This window comes from Marmota marmota, unplaced genomic scaffold (assembly GCF_001458135.2).
Source record: "Marmota marmota marmota unplaced genomic scaffold, marMar, whole genome shotgun sequence".
NCBI classification, from domain to species: Eukaryota; Metazoa; Chordata; class Mammalia; order Rodentia; family Sciuridae; genus Marmota; species Marmota marmota.
Window position 1 is genome coordinate 4,160,199 of NW_026000272.1, and position 22,110 is coordinate 4,182,308.

General features: G+C 36.1%; 1 non-coding gene across 1 annotated transcript; it reads left to right on the plus strand.

The window, feature by feature from the left end:
* The first annotated feature begins 19,834 nt into the window (after positions 1-19,834).
* On the plus strand, positions 19,835-19,907 carry Trnaa-ggc. Its single transcript has one exon. It is a non-coding gene; the product is annotated as a tRNA-Ala (tRNA).
* The last annotated feature ends 2,203 nt before the right edge of the window (positions 19,908-22,110 follow it).

Genomic DNA, 22,110 nt, shown 5'->3' on the forward strand with positions numbered 1-22,110 from the left:
GTTTAAGCCATGCCAAGTAATGTACGGTTTGTTAGATTCTTTTTTCTGGAAACACTATAACATTAAACTGCAAAGGTAAAGTGAACTGATTTTTGGCAATCATGTTATGAAGTACTTTAGTGGGAAAATACACATCACTGAGTTACTGTTTGTTTATACGAAGCATAGAAATCATCTATTTGGGAGTGACACTTGGTAGAATCATAATTACATAAAAATCTTCTGCCTTATATTTTCATATCTGAAAATTGGAATTGTTTATAATTAACAAAACATTCAAGTCCTAGCCATTCTTTCCTTTTTCTCTTCCTCCCTCCCTCCTTTCCTTCCTTATGTAATGATGCATCTATATACACTGGGTATTTGTATTCAATTTCAATTTCTTTTCTTTTGGTCTTGGGGATTGAACCCAGGACCTTGTGCATTCAATTTCTAAGGAGAAAAAAGTGGAAACTCACACTATTCTAATTTCACATAAACCCTTTAACAAAAGTTTGAAAATTATTTTCTCTTTTAATCGTGAAAATATACTCTGAGGGGGCAGAAAACTCAGGGCAGAAGATTTTATAGTTGTTTACTTGAATTAGTTAAGTGATCTAGGAATGCTTGCTACTATTGGAATGTGCCTTTGAAAAACTGACAAAGTTAACATATTCTGGTAGATTTCTCTCTCATGCTTATTCTCTGAAGTATGTGTACAATGAATTATTGAAATAGGATGCTTGGTTTTAGGTGACAGAAATGTTCCTCAAATGAACTTAAGGAAAAGGGGAATCTGTTGGCGCATATAAACTTGGGTAGCCAAGGTTGGAGCTAGTTCTAAGCATTCAAACAGTATCATTCCAATTGTCTTTCTTTGTCATCTTTTGGATCTATTTAACATTGGCTCCATTCTCAAACAATTCTCTTGCACATGACTGACATGATAGCCTCTAACAACTCCAGGCTTACCTTGTTGTTGGTGCTTATAGTCTCAAAAGAAGACTTTTACAACTGATGTTTATATCAGTCCCTTAAAAGGAGCCAGGCTTTTTTTATTTGTGAAATGTTGTGAACTAACCTGGGTGCTTAGGAGTATGGGGTACATTGATCAGATCGAAGTGAACATATACTTCTGAGGTAGGAGAAGCAAAGTTGTATGATGAAGAATTATCTCCCTGGTGGGGCAGTAGAAAGTTCCAAGAAGAAAAGATGTGGACAGTCAAGGAAAGTAATAGAAGCTTGTGAGATCTTCACTTGGCCTCAATATTCTAAAATTTCTCAATGAGGTGACTTTTGTAGTTATATTTTCATCTATTGGATTGAGCACTTAATGCCCCTTTTAACTTGGAAACTTACAACCTTCAGCTCTGGAAAATTTTCTTTTGTATTAACATTTCTTTGAAAATTTTCTTCTGTGGCAGATTGTATTTTCTAAAGATGACCATGCCATTACACATCCCATCCCTTACTCTCTTCTTACAATGTGATTTTGACATCCCTCCATGGGAAAGTAGTTTCTATGTCCATCACTTGAGCATGGATGGACTTTTGCAATTGCCTCAACCAATATAATGTGGCAGAAGTAACAGTTTGCCCTTTCCAAGGTTAGGTCATAAAAGAAAATATTAATTCTGCATGGATCTCTCTCTCTCTCTCTCTCTCCCCCCCCCACCCCCCGCAACACACACTCTCTCCTCATTCTTGGAATCCAGCTGCCATACTGTGAGAAGATCCAGGCCACATAGGGCCACATGGGAGTATCTTCATTGATCCCACAAGATCTTCAGAGGACAGACAGCATCAACCACTATACATCTTGAGATGATTGTGGTACCTTCCAGCTGAGGCCTTAGACACTGTGTAGTACAGACAAAACATCTCCACTGTCTACATAAATCAGAAGAAATAATAAGTGATTATTGTTGTTCAAACCACTAAGCTTTTGAAAAATTTGTTACACAGCAATGGACCTAATGTACTTCTACTGCTTTTGCTCTTTTCTCAGTTGTAGTGCCATTATTTGAGAGTTGTATTTTTTGGATTATTTCTATGATTTTCTTATCTTTTCTTCCCATTGTTTCTTCATTTTTTTTGCTCCTTTTCTAGGAGATTTTCCTCAAATTTATATTTTAATTCTTCTATTGATTTTATGGGTTTTTTTTGCTATAATGTAATTTAATTTCCAGATGCTCTTTTGTTGTTATTGTTTGTTCTTTGCTTGATAGCAGTTTTTATTTCATATGTAAATACCTTCTCATATTTCCCTGAGGATATTATTATATAATTTTAAAGCTGCATAAGACATAATTCACATGCCATAAAATTCACCTTTACAATTTATAAAATTCACTGGTTTCTGGTATACTCAGAGTTGTAAAATCATCATCATTATCTAATTCCAGAATATTTTCATCGCCCCCGCCATATGCCCTATGCCCATTAGTAGTCCCTCTTCTTCCCATCCTATAGCAATCACTAATCTATTTTCTGTTTTTATGAATTTGCCTATTATGGACATTTCATACACATGGAATTATACAGTATATGTCCTTTTGTATCTGGTTGCTTTCACTTAGTAGATTATTTTCATCCATGGTATAGAATGGATCAGTACTTCAGAATTTTTTTTTCTTTGTGAATAGTATGTGCATTCTCTGAGACTTTTGTTTCTTTCTTGTTTGTTTGCTTTGGTATATTTCATGTTAGAAGTGTTCAACAGATATCTGATAAGCTTTGGATGTCTACTAATGTTTGAGTGGGGTACAAGTTGGGTATAGTGGCACATACCTGTAATCCCAGAAGCTCAGGAGGCTGAGGCAGGAAGATTACAAGTTCAAGGACAGCCTCAGAAACTTAGTGAGGGCGTAGAAAACCTAATGAGACTCTGCCTTGATTTAAAACATAAAAAGGATTCCGATATAGCTCAGTGGTAAATTACCCCTGAATTCAATCCCCAGCACGCTCCCAAAAAAGAGTGGGGTACCAAAGTCAGTTGGAGGCTCTTAGGGTGTGGGTACCTTGCCAACTTAGGGTTTCACTGCAGGGTTGAATGGCTAGGCCATTTTGTGGGGAACTTTGGTATTCTATTAATTTGTTAGAGTTGCCATAACAAAGTACCACAGACTGGGCAGCTAAAACAACAGAAATTTATTCTCACAATTCAGGACACTATAAGCTCAAGACAAGGTGTCAGTGGGGTTAGTTTCTTCTGAATACTGACTCCTTATCTTGGAGATGTCCATTTTCTTCCTGAATTTATACATGGTCTTCCTTCTCTATGTGTCTGTGTTCAAACTTATTAAATAAAGAAATGAGTCATATTTAATGAGGGCCTATACTAGTGATTTAATTTTCCATTAATTATTTTTGAGGACTTTACTCAAAATACAGTCCCATTCTGAAGTACTGGGTCTACAAGATATGAAGGGGGAGGTGAGCAGGAACCAACAAGCCCATAACAAGTACTTTGAGGTCTTTTTGCTTGGTCTAATCAGATTCCTTCCAAACTTGCCTTCCTGGGAGGTATAATGCTGGCTGCCACAGCCCTGAGAGCTGAGTAGGGGAAGGCAGTTGAGCAGGGAAAGGAGCTTCGGCATTAACTGTATCCATCTGCTCTCAGCACTCTACCCTCAGCCCACAACTGTGTCTGATGACTCCTTGTCTAGAGATCCTGTTCTAAGCTCTCCATAAAATAAATCTTCAACTCCTGCTGGGGTTGGGAAAAATCTGTTTTTTAAAAATGTCTCCTATGTAAACTTTCAAGTGTCCTTTCTTTTCTCCCTTCCAGAGGTACCTGCTTGCACTGATGAGTTTATCTGTGGGGGTGGGGTTCTGCATAATAAATTGGGTTATTTCTCAGCTTTCTCTACTACAGTTTAGGATTCAGGCTTCTTTGTTCTCTGTAACCACTGAAATGCTTTCTAGCTTCCAAAATTATGTTGCTGTTTTCTCCCCTTTAGTTATTTTTTTTCCTTGTAAGCTTGCACCTTTAACAAAACCTTTTTATTGGTGTTTTAGTGCAGTTTCATGAGGAAGTAAAAGCCAACATGATTGTTCAATCCATCATCATTACTCAAAAGTCCCACACATTCAAATTTTTTATACCTTTATTTATTTTATTTATTTATTTTTATGTGGTGCTGAGGATCGAACCCAGTGCCTCACACGTGCTAGGTGAGCACTCTACCACTGAGCCACAACCCCAGCCCACACTTATATTTTTAAATAAACTCCTGCTATAAAGACTGTTCTATAATCTACTTTTATCATCAAATTCTAGTGAATATTTATATTTTTCCATGTCAATAAATAGAAATCTACACAAGTGGTTCTTAAACTTGGCGGCACATTGGAATCAGTAGGTGGTGGGGGTGGGGGTAGCTTTAAAAAGTACTGATGTCTGAGCCCCACCTCCAGAAGTCCTAATTTAACAGAATTTAGGTATGGCTGGCACTGGAAATTGCAAAATCTCCTTACGTGATTCAAATATACAGCATAATGGAAATGGAAGGAGACCCTCAGGGTTATACAAAAGTACATACAAGAGGAAGTGAGGGGAAAGGGGAAAATAATACAAGGGGGAGAAATGAATGACAGTAGAGGGGGTAGAGAGAGAAGAGGGGAGAGGAGGGGAGGGGAGGGAGGATAGTAGAGGATAGGAAAGGCAGCAGAACACAACAGACACTAGTATGGCAATATGTAAATCAATGGATGTGTAACTGATGTGATTCTGCAATCTGTATATGGGGTAAAAATGGGAGTTCATAACCCACTTGAATCAAAGTGTGAAATATGATATATCAAGAAATATGTAATGTTTTGAACAACCAACAATAAAAAATTAAAAAAAAAACAAATATACAGCATAGTTTAAGAGCTAATGATCTCCCACTGTTCATCATAATAATATGGTATGGTATTCCATGGAAAGAATACCAAGAACGGACAGCATTTGAATCAAACCTTTTCTGTTTGCATTACTTTGAATTGTGTGTTATTAAAAACAATGCTGTTGTCAACATTTTTGGACATAAACTATTATCTATATTTTGATTATATGTGTATAGTTGCAGAAGTAGAATAACTTTGTTAAAGTGTATGAATATTGATAAGACTTGGGTACAATTTATCATATTTCCTTCTAAAGTGGTTTAGATAATTTAGACTAACTCTGTACCAGGTAAGATTACCTATTTTCCCACACTAAGAAACACTGTGCACGATGATTTAGCAAAATTAATCAAATATTTAAAATGTAGTCAGTTTTAAATTTGAATAAAATATTGCAACACTATTTTTTCTGATTTCATATTTTATTAAGGCAAAATTCATGATATAAAATTAGCCACTGTAACAATTTTAAGTGTACAGTTCAATGGCATTAAGGACATTCACATTGTTGTGTGACTATCAACACCTTCCATTTCCAGAACTTTTTTCATTTTCCCCATCTGAAATTTTGTACCCCTTAAACAATAACTTCCCATTACTTTCTCTTCCCTCAGATCATGTCTACCACCATTCCTCTTTATAAATTAGACTATTTATTGACTTCATGTATATTAATGTTTATACGTCATGTATATCAAATACTACTTGTCCTTTTGTGACTAACTTCACACTTAGCATAATATCTTTAATGTTGCTATCTTATTTTTAATATATAGGATATATGCATGTATATTTTATGTCAATAAATAGAAATCTATTAACAGTATTATTTGATGAGATTTACTAAAGGAATTTGCTCATTGATGTTATTATGATGTTATTATGGAAGCTGGTAAGTCTCATGATCTGCTTTCTATAAGCTAGAAACTCAGGAAAGTCAGTGGCATAATTCAGTCCAAGTCCAAAGGACTGAGAAGCAGGATAAGTGTGTTGTGTAAATCCCACTCTGAGTCTGAAGGTCTGAGAGTCAGGTGCACCAGTGTCCTAGGGCAGAAGATGGATGGTTCAGCTCAAAGAGAAGCAAATTCACCCTTGTTCTATCTTTTGTCATTGTTGTTCTATTCAGGACCTCAATGCGATTGGATGATGTGATTTGTATTGGTGAAGCCAATCCTTATTCACTCAGGTTACCAATCAAATGCTAACATCTTCCAGAAAAAAAAAAAAAAAAACTTATGGAAGCACCTAGAAATAATGTTTTATGATTTATCAGGGAATCCCTTAGCTCAGTCAAGTCGACACATACAATTAACCATCACATAGTAGAAACAATATTTATACTTATTGTCCATCTATATCTTGTTTTTGTGTGTGAATTGATTAATTGAGATAGAAAAATCTGTATGAAATGTTTTTGTTTTAAAGTATCTGAAAATCTTATTAACAGTCATTTAAACTAGGAAAAGCTTACTTTTTCTTCACAAAAATTGTTATCTTGAAGTAAGTAGTTCTTGGTATTGCTTTAGTGGCTCATTATTTTATTGTTGCAACACAACTGCTCTAGCTTTGGACATTTCACTCTTGTTCACATCAGGAAAAATGAGGGAAGTATGATGTGGACATCTTGGGCTGGGGTTGTGGCTCAGTGATAGAGCACTCACCTAGCACATGCAAGGCCCTGGGTTCAATTCTCAGCACCACATAAAAATAAATAAATAAAATAAAGATATTGTGTCCCACATAAAATATAAATATTAAAAAAAGAAAAAAGATGTGGACATCTATATTTTAATCAAGAAAAAAGGTTTTTTAGAAATGTCCATTTTCCATCACACCATACCCCCCAAATATTTACAATTATTATGTGTTAATCACAAAGTTTTAAAAATAAGGAGATGGGTATTTTAACTACCTTGATTGGATCATTACACATAATATTTATATATCAAACTATCACACTGCACCTTATAAATTTTTAAAATTAAAATAATAATAAAAAAGAATTTCTCTACTCCTCCAACAGATACTTGGTACTTCTACATCTGTGTTTAATATTGTTACTACACAAAGAACTTTTACACACCAATAAAAAGACAAACATTCTAATATATAAATAGGCAAAAAATCATGCACTGTTGATTGGCTTACTAAATTATTTTTGTACTCATTATCCTTTTTGAGTGTGTGTTACGTATGTTTGGCAAATATATTTAACTAGCTTCTCATTTGCCATTTAATTTTGCTTTGGCATACAAATGATTTATATTTTTAATTGTTAGGTGCATATAGCTTTTATTTTATGGCTTCTTTGTCTGGCTTGTTTCTTCTTTTTTAATCTCTTTTATTGTTTCTTTTTTGTTTATACATAACAATAGGATTCATTTTGACAAAATTATAAAAGCATGGAATATAATTTGCTCAAATTCATTCCTTTCCTCTTGATCATTTCCTTTTAACTTAAAATGGTAGGACTGGTACCTTGTTTGTCTTCTTACCCGAGACTGCAGAAAGAGTGACTCTGGGAGGTGAATGCAAAAGAATAAGGGAAACAAATTTAATCTACTACAGCTGAACATGTGAAACATAAGCTAGTCCTGCCAACTATGCAAGAAATTATCTCATGTTCTATTGGTGGATAGTGTTGGCAACTGGATGAAGTATACACATGGGGGCTTGTTTAAAGGCAATAAACTGTTCAATGCTGATGGAAGAGAATATGAAACAAGGACACAGGTTCAGCTTCAATAATGACAGGTGAGTATAAACATACAGATGGAAAAATAGCACAGAGATCAATAGCAGTTATGTCATAGAAAACTCTGTAAGCCTGATATAGAGTTCAAAAATTTCTGAGAGAGAGGCATAAGAAACGGATACCTGAAACTGCTTTAAGAACATTGTTTTATGAAGGGTAGAGAAAAAATAGCCTGCTCATTGAAGCTCTTTTCTATATTCTCCATATATTCTACAGTTTATTAATTTAGGGTTGGATACTCTATGTCCTAATGAAATTACTTTAAGTCAAGTGACAGCCTAGCCCTGTATAACAATGAGAAAATATACACACAGATATTTTAGATTTAGAAAAAAATCTTCCCATATGTTTACATCTAATTTCACCTGTATTTTTATAGAAAAATGACAAACTGAAATGGAGAATGAATATCCCAAGTTACTCCAAATAGAAACTACAGTATAGCCTAAAGAATAATCTATAATTCTTCACTTCCTAGCATGAAAATCAGTGTCATCTTGGTGTTTTCTAGTTATCCTGAAATGGCAAAACTAAGTTAGGAAAACAATTCCATGACAATACAATATTTTTCCACGTTTCTGTGTTGGATCTTTTATAGGATCCCTGGACTTGTGGATGCTTTGATATACATTAATATATTTGCTTCAGAAGGGACCTTGGAGTTGGACTCTGGTCACTGTTGCACATGATGTCTGTTCTTTACGGTTTCAGTTCATTTCCAATGTGCTTACACATCAAGGTAAAGGTAGAAAAACTACAACATTATTCACTTAACTAATTATTTCTCCCCACGGTCTTTCATAACACTAATTACTCAAGATCTGGATTGAGTTACTTTCCAATATTTTCCTGTCTATTGGAAACTTCACGTCATTTCAGTAAAGTTTATGTATCAAGAGCTCAGTTCATAATGTTCAATCTTCGGATTCACAAATGTGTACATTTTCAATTGGCTTTTGTTAGCATAATAGTCTTTGAAAAGATGGGTTAATTTGACATCATACTATGTACCCATGTTATTTCTTTTTGTTCTCCCACAGGAGGCTATTAGTGACTAATTTTATAGGTTTTGCATAATCTGTTTATTTCTGCTTTTGTCCTAATAGTTCTTTGATCACAGCTAGATCCAAACAACAACTGGCTTAAGGTGACTTCTTTTCTTAAAACATATTATTTCCATCTTTATACAATGTGGGGCAGCAAGGTACTTTAACAATGAGGCCATAAAATAGAAAATTGGTACTTGTGATTCACAAGCACACTATCAGCAAGTCTCCCTTTTTCTGGGGTCTACCAAACACGTCAGCAGCTTCTTCAGGTGTTACCTTTGTAAATGAATCCTGTTACCTTGTAAATCTTGGAAGACACTGTTGAATATCTTACCTACACGAAGTATTTTCTATTGTGGGTCTTGGTACTTTGTTGGGTCAAAAAGAACTTCCTCTAATAGAGCGCATATGCACAGTGCACATTCCCTAAGCACAGTGTCTCTAATGAACCTCCATCTTACAAGAACTCTTATCATTACATATGCAAGCTCCCAACCTATCTGTCCTTTGTGGGATGGGAACTTTGGAATGGATGAAGTTTCTGTTTTCTGATGCTAATTTAATAAGCAGCTCCCCACTGCTTATCAATGCAAGTTTTTTAACACTGGCTTTTAAAATACATTTGGTCTCCTATAATGCCCTAACATAGGGAAACAACCTTCCACTTTGCAGAGAACTGGTAACTCTGTGTGACTAACAACATTAAAGACGTCATCTTTTGAGAAGATCACAACAGCATAGCAGATCTGTGAGATGGTAAAGGAGTCAAATGCTTCATTAGAAGAGAGCTGAGTTTCCTTAAAGTCTCAGTTTATGTTCATGACCTTCTTTGGAAAGATGAAACTGAACTGTTGCTGTCTATTGATTCATTCTATGTAACCCTGGGAGAGACAATAGTAAGCTTTGTGGTGATGGATGGACACTTTAAGATGATGAACACTTTGAGCCTTGATTGATAGCTTTTCTTCCTAATGACTTTATTGTCTTCAGGCTCAGTTGGTGATGGTTTTTGAGCACCAGGCAAAGGAAGAGGGGAGGGAGGAGAAAGCTTGAAAGACGGATGAGTGTCCAAGTTTTACTAGATTCATTCTTCAAGCAATAATGAAAGTAGATAGTGGTTAAATGCTTAAGTAGCCTATATGATCACAATTATGTGAAGAAATGTGCATTGCAAAACAAGGGGAAAAATACACCAAAATGTTAACAGTTGCTCTATCATGGGTGGGAATAGAGTTGAGTGGCTTTTTTTCCCTTTCCTCTATTTTCTATGCTCATTATACATTATTTTATAAAGTAGAAATATTATAACTTAAAAATTTATAGGAAAACTTCCACATTTCCACCTGCCAAGATAGATTTCCTTTTACCTTAATTTATATTATACACTGTGAAATACAGTTACTAAATATTTTTCCTGTTGCTGGGAGTAAATAACAACATAAACTCTTAATTATGTTGTCTAGTACATCACTGACCCTAACTCCAAATGCAAGAGTGTTTGATAAACAATTTTAAAAAATTCATAAGTGGATAAACTGAACATTCAGGCTCTTTCAAATATGCTGGTTGAGGAAAAATCATATCACGTGAATCCAAAATCTGCATTTTTTCCAAAATGCCTTATTGCTTCTTTGATATAGGAATTGCTTTGATTTTTATAGATATGGTCCAGCAGCTTAGTTGTACGGTCAGAATTGGTTAACACTGGGGCAAGAATACTACCACTAATTTTTAAAAATAAATTATACTTATGAATGCATGTTAATTGTGCAAGTTAATGGACTTTACTGTACATGTATAAGTTTTTGCATGAATACTCATTTTTATTCTTCTCCAATATATACCTAGGAGTGGAAATGATAAATCTTATGGTGATTCTGTTTAGTGTTTCATAGAACTTCTAGTCTGTTCTACAAAGCAGCTACATCCTATTACATTCCCACCAGCAGTGTATGAGAAGTACATTTTCTCCACATCATCATCAAAACTTGTTATGACCTTTCTTTTTTCTTATACTCATACCACTCTCAGGATTACATAAAATGAATACCAAAGCAACAGTTTAGTTTTATCTTTAGAAAGAAGACCATGAATACAATTGGTCTCTATGGTGTTAAGCATTATCTCAGTTTGTTTTAATTTGTATTCCTCTGATTGTTTATGATGCTGAGAATTTTTTCATGTGCCTTTGCCTGTTTCTACATCTTTGGACAAATATATAGTCAAATCCTTCCCATTTTAACCAGATTTTCTTCTTATTGAAGTTGTTAAATAATGGAAAGGGGTTCTGGGGCTGTAGCTCAGCAGTAGAGCACTTGCCTAGCATGTGCGAGGCCTTGGGTTTGATCCTCATCACCATGTAAAGATAAATTAATTAAATAATGGTATGTGTCCAGCTACATCTAAAAAATAAATATTTTTTAAAAATTAATGGGAAGGGTTTCCAGCCTGATAATCTGGGATTTGAAGTCAATCTCAGGTACTATCTGAGTGAAAAGCTCAATAAGTGGAGACGATTCTCACTGTTATTATTGAGCTATAAGGGATGAGGCATTCTCTGTAATAGAATGGGGCATTCTGTGTGAAGGAACAAGGTATTTTCTGTAAAGTAATGGGATATTCTCCATGAAGGAGTGGGATATTCTTTGTCATTATATTTTCCCCTAACTGTAATATGTCTCTTTGCTTGCACAGAAGTTGGAAATTTCCCAAAATGCCTTTTATACTTTCTGTACTTTATTCAACAGAGCACACTGAACTTGATTTAACACTTTCTTGATGACTGCTTGGAACATCCTAGATTGTATCATATTTGTAGCACTGCCAGGCCACTCAGGGGCCACAGGAGGTCTGGAGGGTTGTTTACATGGGCTTCTGTGGTTCTGCCAGCAAGTTTTTCTTCTCTGTTTGGAGTTAAGTTTTCAGTGAACCTATTTCTCACAGGTTCTGATTTGACTGCAATTTTAAGAAGAATGCAGGATTACCAGGGGAAAACAGATAAGGAAACTGCTTAAATAGCATACATTATTCAAAAGTAATAATTCTTAGTTCAGAGAACAAAGGTTAGTTTCCCTACCTACTACCTAAGAAAGTGCATGGCATTTGTTATAGCTGTTTCATTAGAGATTCAAGGACATTTTAATTTACTTTCAAGATCCAGTTTCAACTTTTGGTGATTGAAGTTATGGGGAATATACTTCAAGGCAAATAGAATATTATATTCACTCTATATTTAATAAGAGCTTTTGTTTTATTGTAAATACGCTTTCAGGAAATATTTTAACTTTTAATATTCAAAACCACCTAGGATCAAAAAAAATTGGGGGGGGGGGTACCAGGTATTGAACTCAGGGACACTTGACCACTGAGCTACATCCCAAGCCCTATTTTGTGTTTTATTTAGAGACAGGGTCTCACTGAGTTGCATAGCACCTTGCTGTTGCTGAGGCTGGCTTTGAACTCAGGATCCTCTTGTCTCAGCCTCTGAGCCACTGGGATTACAGGTGTGAGCCACTGGGATTACAGGTGTGTGCCACTGTGCCTGGCTAGGATCAAATTTTAAGTAACATTTCATTAAAAACAACTTCAATAGATCCTCAAATTGTCTATTAGGTGGGAGGGCTTTTTGTAAAAAAAACAAAACAAAACAGATCCTTTTACTCAACTTTTAATTATCCAAAGATAAAACATTGGGTCAATAATACCTTCCAAATACCTTGTTTAGGCACTTGGGTCAACAAATATCCTTCTTTGTTGAAAATAAACACTATTAATTTATTCTCTATTTGCATGTAGCCTGCACCCTAGCAGAGAATATTTAAAATATTATAGTTCCAAGGGAAGATTGACATGAAAGTGTTGATTACACTGGATGGGACACTGACCAGATTGACCTGCTGTGGGAAGCTGGTGTTTTGGGGAATGGGCTGGCCTGCAGATGCCTAATTGTGTCAAATACTATAGTGTATGGGTTATTTAAAATAGTTTTCAAGGATTATAGGATTACATTTTTTTTTGTTCATGAGAAACCAGCTTGAAAATTTTCTGACAGTTTTAGTAGATGTAGGGCTTTCTAAACAAGTCTATGGAATGCAAGGGAACTCAGCCTGGGATATTGCTAAAATTGCACAACCAGGTGTCACTTCCCTTGGGGCAAACTGTGACCTGTAGGGTCAATTGCTGGCACCAGCTTGCCTAGAGTGAGCTCAGTGCAGGCAGGAGATAGCTGAAGTTGCCCCATAGCTGAAATCATGACCTGTCCAAGAGCCATTTGGGCTGGGGCTGGCTTAAGGGAGCAGTTTCCATTGGGAGGGTTTTCTCACTGCAAAGGTTACTTGGAAACCTGTTTTGTCAAGAAATCTTTGTCCCTCCATATTAGGCACAGCTTGTTCTAGGTCCTAATTCTGTTTATCTTGCCTGATCTGGACTTAATTCTTTCATGTCCTGACATATCACAAAATATTAAAATGGTAGGCTAGGTCTCAACTCTTTTTGTTTTTGTTGTCTTTTCCCCCTGTTGCCAGCACATGCTATACCTATTTATGTTATCTCACTGGTGGGCATCTAGGGCTTGTGGATTCCCTTTGCATTTTTCCAGTGTCTGTGATCCAGATGTGAAATCATATGCTCTATGTGCTGGTTCTCTGCTGCTGCTGCTGCTGCTTTTACTTCTGTTCTTGTGGCTACTGCCATTTGCACTATTTTCTCTTGGCCTCACACATTTGTGCCTTGTGTTGTCTTATGGGTTTAGGTTCCCTTGCATTTCCATTATCTCTCAATGCTGCACTATTCTCTAAAATCTGAGCTGTAGGTTTCATAATCCTCCAGAGATACTCTATCCTTGGTTGTATGATAACAGGGTCTCATCTTCCCTGGGAACATTGCCTTCTAGGCTACACATTTTCTTTGTGATTCTGGGGACTGAACCCAGGGCATCATGTACACTAGGCAGGTACTCTACCACTGAACTACCTACCCCCGTAGCTTAGAAATACCACTTTCTGCTCTCAGTGAGATCCCTGAGTTCCATACTGTCGTACCCAAGGTGCCATTGACCAAGCTCTGTAGCCTCCTGACCTGTTTTGCTCTCATACCAGACATCCCAGCCATGTAAATTGCTGACTTCCACAAAGCTCTGTTTCCCACCACAATTCACCTCTGTTTGTGGGACTCCGCTTTTCATCTTCCCTGTGGCGTTAGCCAGGAAGGAATAGCAGGTTCTGGGCAGCATGCCATGAAAGAGACTATTCCCTCAGGAGCACCTCTTTTTCTGCTTCTCATTTTCAAATATTCCTGCTTTAAATTTCCTTTCTCTTCCCAACTGCTGCATGCAGGTTACATTCTGGTCTCCTTTTCTGCCTATGAAATACAAGGGAAACTTCCATAGGGGTAACAACAGAAATGTACTTCAAAGGGAACATTCCTAAGAGATAGTAAGATTAAGCATGGCAAACAAATCAATAAATGAAAAACAAAGAGGATTTTACAAGAGTTTCTGAGAGCCCTGACCTAGAAGGAGTTATACCAAAGTGTACTCATGGAAATATCACCAGAAGCTAATTTGTAATTGTGAGTAAAATGCACTGGTCCTATGATGAGTTGACCAAGTATTCAATACAACTAACTTTAGATTCCCCTCACCCTGTTGTGTGGAATTTCTGTGGTGTTTACTGGAAAATTTCCAATGGGGAGATTTTGCTTTATACTTCTTCAAAGTGAGTTTTTAGCGCATATAACTTAAAATTAAAATGAAAAGGGTGCAGCTTAAAATTGGTAAGTACTAAATACAGAGGAGCCTCACTTTACAAAATGTGTTTTCTTGAAAAGCTTTGTGTAGATACAGTTTTGGAAAATCCAGTCACATCTTAAGGGCACTGAGGGAGCAAGCTATTTAAGGGAACTCTGCGTGCAGTGAACTTTTTTTTTTTTTGCAACGTGAATAATCTCTACTTTTTAGATCTATTTTCTGAGTTTCATTTTTCTTCAGGCATGGTGCCCATGTATTTTTATTTTACCTCAATAATTTTATAGTTGGACATTTAAAGGATGGAGATTCGTGTTTTAATCATTTGTTGATTGATTCAGAAGCAAAGAAAAACGTACATGAGAATGTTTTAACAAACCTGTGTACAGCCTGAAGGCACAAGCACTTAATTGAATCTATCAACAGCAGAGCCTGACATGTAACTTTCTCTTAAGTATTTAGACAGTCAACTTTTTTACAGCCTCAAGTCACATTTGACTGATCCCAAAAAGCTGTTCCTTTGGCATCTAACCTGGAGTTTTTGCTACAGAAAAATTTTTATTGAAAGCTTAAATGGCTACAGTGTTTTGTTTTTTTTTCTTGAGTAAAAAAATTCAGGCAGGAATGCAACATAGCTTTAAACACACCATGTACAGACACGTGTAGACACACACACACACACACACACACATGCTCCACATGCCTTTGGCCAAAATTGGATTACTTCTCTGGGAACAAAAGTGCTATAGAAGCATTCCTAATAAATGAAGGCTAGGTAGTTTCTTTTCATTCATTAATTCATTTAACAAATATTTGTTGAACATCTACTAGGATCCAGGCACTGTAGTTATTTGACATTTGCTACCTTCCATAGGGGTAACAACAGAAATTAGGTAATAGACCTTGAAGCTGGGGGAGGGGAAGAAAAGGACAGGAGATCAGTTTTACCCACCTCCTCACCATGTTAGGTCCATGGCTAATGCTTGTTTATCATTACCACAGCTCACTAATATGTTAAGGTTGAAAGGAACATTAAAAATCCTCAGCTGAAAGCCTCCATTTTACAGATGATCAAAGTAAAGTACAGAATGGGAAATGATGTGGTCAAGATCACATAGTAAAACAGTAACAGAACCAGAGCAAAAACCTATACTAATACTATCCTTCTCATCGTATGGCTGTTAAGAGGGTTAAATGAGATAAAATTCATAAAGTGCATAGAATAGTACTTGGTACTTAGTAAACATCACATTAGTATCAGTTTAATAATGATGATTATAAATAATATGCCATACTATACCAAAAAGACATAATTTTATATTTCCCCTTTCATGGAAAATTACAAATGTATATGAGAATAGATTAGTACATTTCTTTATGAAGTTATGCCACTGACTCAGTAAATAGTTATACTCACTTGCATTGTTTTGCTTTAGAACTTTATGAATTGCTTTTTACATTTAATTTTGCCTTATAATTATATGAAACATTACTCTAGCTGCAAAATCAAATCTACAAAAGAAGACATATTCAGAGAAGTATAGCTTCTATTCTTGTCTCCAAGTTGTTCCCTCTTTCTTCCAGTATATAACCATGTTGCTTTCAGTTTTGTTTCATTCTTCCATTTAAAAATGCATTGTGTGTTTTCATAATGAACTATTTAAAATAAAAGTCTTGGCTATGAAAATAAAATGCATTGTAATCCCAGTGTCTCAGGAGGCTGAGACAGGAAGATCATGAATTCAAGGCTAGCCTTAGCAATTTAGAAGGCCTCAAGCAATTCAGTGAGACTTTGCCTCTAAATAAAATACAAAAAAAGGACTGGGGATGTGGCTCAGTGGGTAAGTAACCTTGGGTCTAATACCTGTTACAAAAAAATACATTGTGTTTATTCAGGTTTTAGTTCATATTTGCATCTGTATTTACATCTTTTTTTTGCACTCCTTCACATCTATGTAATGTGCTTAAGTCATACTGAACTATTTCAAGTTGTACTACATATACATATTTATGTAAGTATACCTCTCTTGCCTAATATCTTGCCTTTAGCCCCATCTCTACACCGGTTTGCCTCTGTATCCCTGTCCCTCCCATTATACTACCAAGATATTGAATGATTTAAAGGGCTTCAATATATTATATTCCTTATGGTTTCTATGCCTTATTAAATTGTGTTGTTTCACAAGAGATCCTGATTAGGAAAATTTCAAGGAAAAACAGGAGGAAAAGCTGTAGGGAAACAGACACTGTCATACATTGCTAATGGGATGCATAATAGTACAATCCCTGTAAAATGCTGTTCCCACCAAATTTTAATGCTCATTACTATACATCCATTATACCCACTTCATGTGCAAAGTTAGTAGAAAACTAGTCCAAGAGTCCTGCCCTTGCAAGCTCTGTAAATGAACGTGGAACATTTACTAGATAGAACAGTAGTGATCTTAAAAGATCTCAGATCACTAGGATATTTTGCTAAGTGTATAAAGCAATGTACAGGACAATGCCTGATAACTCCTGTATAGGCAAAGGTAGATGAAGATAAAGTGGACATCCACCCACATTTTTCCAAGTAACTTCACCTACTCCCCATAGGTGTCTATGCATATTATTTTCCTTTATAACCTTCCAGAGTTTCTTTATAAAAAAAAAACACTGATGAATATGCAACTTTATCTTCATCTACCTTTGCCTATACAGGAGTTATCAAAAAAAATTAAAATACTTGGGAATCAACCTAACAAAAGAGGTGAAAGATTTATACAATGAAAACTACAGAACCCTAAAGAGAGAAATAGAAGAAGATCTTAGAAGATGGAAAAATATACCCTGTTCATGGATAGGCAGAACTAACATCATCAAAATGGCGATATTACCAAAAGTTCTCTATAGGTTTAATGCAATGCCAATCAAAATCCCAACGGCATTTCTTGTAGAAATAGAGAAAGCAATCATGAAATTCATATGGAAAAATAAAAGACCCAGAATAGCAAAAACAATGCTAAGCAGGAAGTGTGAATCAGGCGGTATAGCGATACCAGACTTCAAACTATACTACAGAGCAATAGTAACAAAAACAGCATGGTACTGGTACCAAAACAGGCGGGTGGACCAATGGTACAGAATAGAGGACACAGAAACCAATCCACAAAACTACAACTATCTTATATTTGATAAAGGGGCTAAAAGCATGCAATGGAGGAAGGATAGCATCTTCAACAAATGGTGCTGGGAAAACTGGAAATCCATATGCAACAAAATGAAACTGAATCCCTTTCTCTCGCCATGCACAAAAGTTAATTCAAAATGGATCAAGGAGCTTGATATCAAATCAGAGACACGCCGTCTGATAGAAGAAAAAGTTGGCTACGATCTACATACTGTGGGGTCGGGCTCCAAATTCCTCAATAGGACACCCATAGCACAAAAGTTAATAACTAGAATCAACAAATGGGACTTACTCAAACTAAAAAGTTTTTTCTCAGCAAAAGAAACAATAAGAGAGGTAAATAGGGAGCCTACATCCTGGGAACAAATCTTTACTCCTCACACTTCAGATAGAGCCCTAATATCCAGAGTATACAAAGAACTCAAAAAATTAGACAATAAGAGAACAAACAACCCAATCAACAAATGGGCCAAGGACCTGAACAGACACTTCTCAGAGGAGGACATACAATCAATCAACAAGTACATGAAAAAATGCTCACCATCTCTAGCAGTCAGAGAAATGCAAATCAAAACCACCCTAAGATACCATCTCACTCCAGTAAGATTGGCAGCCATTATGAAGTCAAACAACAACAAGTGCTGGCGAGGATGTGGGGAAAAGGGTACACTTGTACATTGCTGGTGGGACTGCAAATTGGTGCAGCCAATTTGGAAAGCAGTATGGAGATTTCTTGGAAAGCTGGGAATGGAGCCACCATTTGACCCAGCTATTCCCCTTCTCGGTCTATTCCCTAAAGACCTAAAAAGAGCATGCTACAGGGACACTGCTACATCGATGTTCATAGCAGCACAATTCACAATAGCAAGACTGTGGAACCAACCTAGATGCCCTTCAATAGACGAATGGATAAAAAAAATGTGGCATTTATACACAATGGAGTATTACTCTGCATTAAAAAATGACAAAATCATAGAATTTACAGGGAAATGGATGGCATTAGAGCAGATTATGCTAAGTGAAGCTAGCCAATCCCTAAAAAACAAATGCCAAATGTCTTCTTTGATATAAGGAGAGTAACTAAGAACAGAGTAGGGTCGAAGAGCATGAGAAGAAGATTAACATTAAACAGGGATGAGAGGTGGGAGGGAAAGGGAGAGAGAAGGGAAATTGCATGGAAATGGAAGGAGACCCTCAGAGTTATACAAAAGTACATACAAGAGGAAGTGAGGGGAAAGGGAAAAATAATACAAGGGGGACAAATGAATGTCAGTAGAGGGGGCAGAGAGAGAAGAGGGGAGGGGAGGGGAGGGGAGGGGGGATAGTAGAGGATAGGAAAGGCAGCAGAACACAACAGACACTAGTTGGCAATATGTAAATCAATGGATGTGTAACTGATGTGATTCTGCAAGCTGTATAAGGGGTAAAAATGGGAGTTCATAACCCACTTGAATCAAATGTATGAAATATGATATGTCAAGAGCTTTGTAATGTTTTGAACTACCAATAAAAAAATAAAAGAAGTCAAAAAAAAAAAAAGAAAAATGTGGGTGGGGTAGGGATAGTTAAAAAAAAAGCTAAGGAAATAAGCAAAAGGAATTAGAATCAAAAGGAGAGAAACTGGAGAGAGGATTGACAACTCTTGACAAAGATTTCTAAAAACAGATGTAAAGTTGCATTCATGAGAGGAAGCTGCAAGTTCTCATTATTTTCTTCAAATTTAATTTTTCATTCCTACCATAATGCTTGGCAGTTTATTTTTCTTGATATATTTTTTCATAATTATATGATATAAACATAGTGTATTTTAACCACTTTCTTTTAATGCCCCCAATGCTCTCCACTTTACCCCAGGGTTTTGTGCAAAGATCACTTCCTGTGTGTGTGCTGCTATGCCAAAATTTGGAATTACTGCTTTAATCAAGCTGTGGGTGAGGGCTCTTCATGTATGGGTAACATAACTAATTGCACGGTCTTTGAAAGGTCAGGGCAAGCAGTGGAGACATTTGTATAAACCCCTCTGGCCTCATAGAAAGAATTGTAGAGAGTAATCTAAAAGATGTAGTTAGATTCCACAGGTACTCTGACTCCCAGTGCACATAGGGGAGGTGAAAGCAGCAAATCTTTTAGAAAAGAGTGACCCAGAAAGACAGAAAACTCACCATTATGACTTGAAGACTACAGGCAGACTCAAAGGTTTTGAAATTTTATAAAAGGATTTTTATACAAATAGACACAGTAGGGGCTGTGGTTGTGGCTCAGTGGTAGAGCGCTTGCCTGGCATGCATGAGGCACTGGGTTCAATCCTCAGCACCACATATAAATAAATAAATAAAATAAAGGTCCATCAACCACTTAAAAAAAAGCACAAACAAATAGATACAGTATATCTTTTTCCCTTAAAATATATATAATTGCAAGAAATCTTCAGTTTTCCGTATTCCAGGTTATCTACCCTGTCTAATGAGATTTAGTCTCATTCCCTGTGAATGAGAATTCATTATTTATCCATTGAAAGATAGGGGAGGGGTGTGGAAAAAGAAACAGATCCCTGGATAGAGATTTGGAACAATGACACATGATAATTTTATAAAACATTAAAACATGAAAAAACTAACACCACTCAATGATATATAGAGCTTATTCTGTCCCCTTGCTTTTAAGATGAATAGACAGTCCCATGTGGTATAACAATGTGAACTTTCTTTTCAGAAGTGTATTTACGATAGAGGTGGCCAATAGTCCTTGTGCATACTTCAACTTCTGGCATTTTGAGGGCAGGGTTTTTGTTTATTTTGTTTACTGATAGATTCCATGCATTAGATTAACTCTGAGCAAAGAATAGGAATACTATAAATGTTTGTTAAAGGAAGGAAAAATGAAAGGCTTTATGCATGAAAGATTCCATGAAATTCCTGATCAACGTTTTCAATGAATCATCTCTTTAAATTTTTGAGAGTCATCATTAATGGAGAAACTTTGTTGAAAATGTTAAATCACTTTTTCCAGTTCTAAATGTATAATATGAAGCAAAATAAAGATTCCAACAGTTCTTTTGTTTCATTGACATATTCAATACTGACGTTTTTGTAGTAAGTATATTTTGTTATGCAGTTCAGCATTTTTTTAGATGTTGATGGACGTTTACTTTATTCATTTATTTATATGTGGTGCTGAGAATTGAACCCAGTGCCTCACATTTGCTAGGCAAGTGCTCTACCACTGAGCCACAACCCCAGCCCCTTTAGTTCAGTATTTAAATACCAAGTTATTCAAAGTAATACAGAACATCTATACATTATTACAGTAATCAACAGCAGCTGGTGTGGATATCACTAAGGGATCATGTCAGAAACAAAGGGACAGAAATGCCCCAGTGCATATGGTGACAGACATTGAAGGTAATTCTTGGAGATGTGGCAGCCATAAGCCTCTGCCTAGATGTTTTTCTGCTACCAGCCCAGCCTCTGCCACCCTAGGCACAGGAATAAAGTGACAACCTATGATATTCCATACTGTGTCCTATTACTACACACCCGTTGAGATACTTGACTGCAAGAAATGTTATTTGGGCTAAAATGAGGACTAGGCCTGACTATGACCATTGCTATAGGTGTAATACACCATGTATAGGTTATCTCTGCAAACATGGTCTGTTTGAACTCATTAAAATTTAAATGTTCTATAGTAACACTGTCCAGTGAAAACACAGGAACCACATGTGCAATTTAAAATTATCTACTAGTCACCTTAAAAACATAAAAATAAACAGGTGAAATTAATTTTAATAGTGTACTTCATTTGAAAAGAGTTGAAATATGGGGCTGGGGTTGTGGCTTAGTGGTAGAGCACTCGCCTACCATGCACAAGGCCCTGGGTTCAATCCTCAGCACCACATAAAAATAAGTAAATTAATTAAAGGTATTGTGTCCAACTTATAACTAAAAAATAAATATTTAAAAGAAAAGAAGAGTTGAAATATATTACCTCAGGTATTCAACATAATATTATTTTTGGTTCTTTTTAGATATGTGACCGTGGAGTCCAAATTATACATGCATAGATACGTCTTATTCTAATTAGAGCCCCATTCTTGTGGATATACAATAATGGTGGGATTCACCATTATGTGGTGGTGTATTTATATATCTACATAGGAAAGTTATGTCAGATTCTTTCCACTGTTTTCCCTATTTCTATTCTCCCTCCCTTCCCTTCATTCCCTTTGTCTAAACTTCTGAACTTTTATTCTTTCCCTTCCCTGCTTATTGTGGGTTAGCTTCCACATATCAGAGAAAACATTGGATCTTTGTTTTTTGGGGGGATTAGCTTATGTCACTTAGTATGATAGTCTCCAGAGCCATCAAATTACTGGCAAATGTCATAAAGTCATTTTTTTCTTTGTGGCTAACTAATACTGCATTGTGCATATATACCACAATTTCTTTATCAATTCATCTGTTGATGGGCATCTACGTTGATTCCATAGCTTTGCTATTGGGAATTGAGCTGCTATAAACAT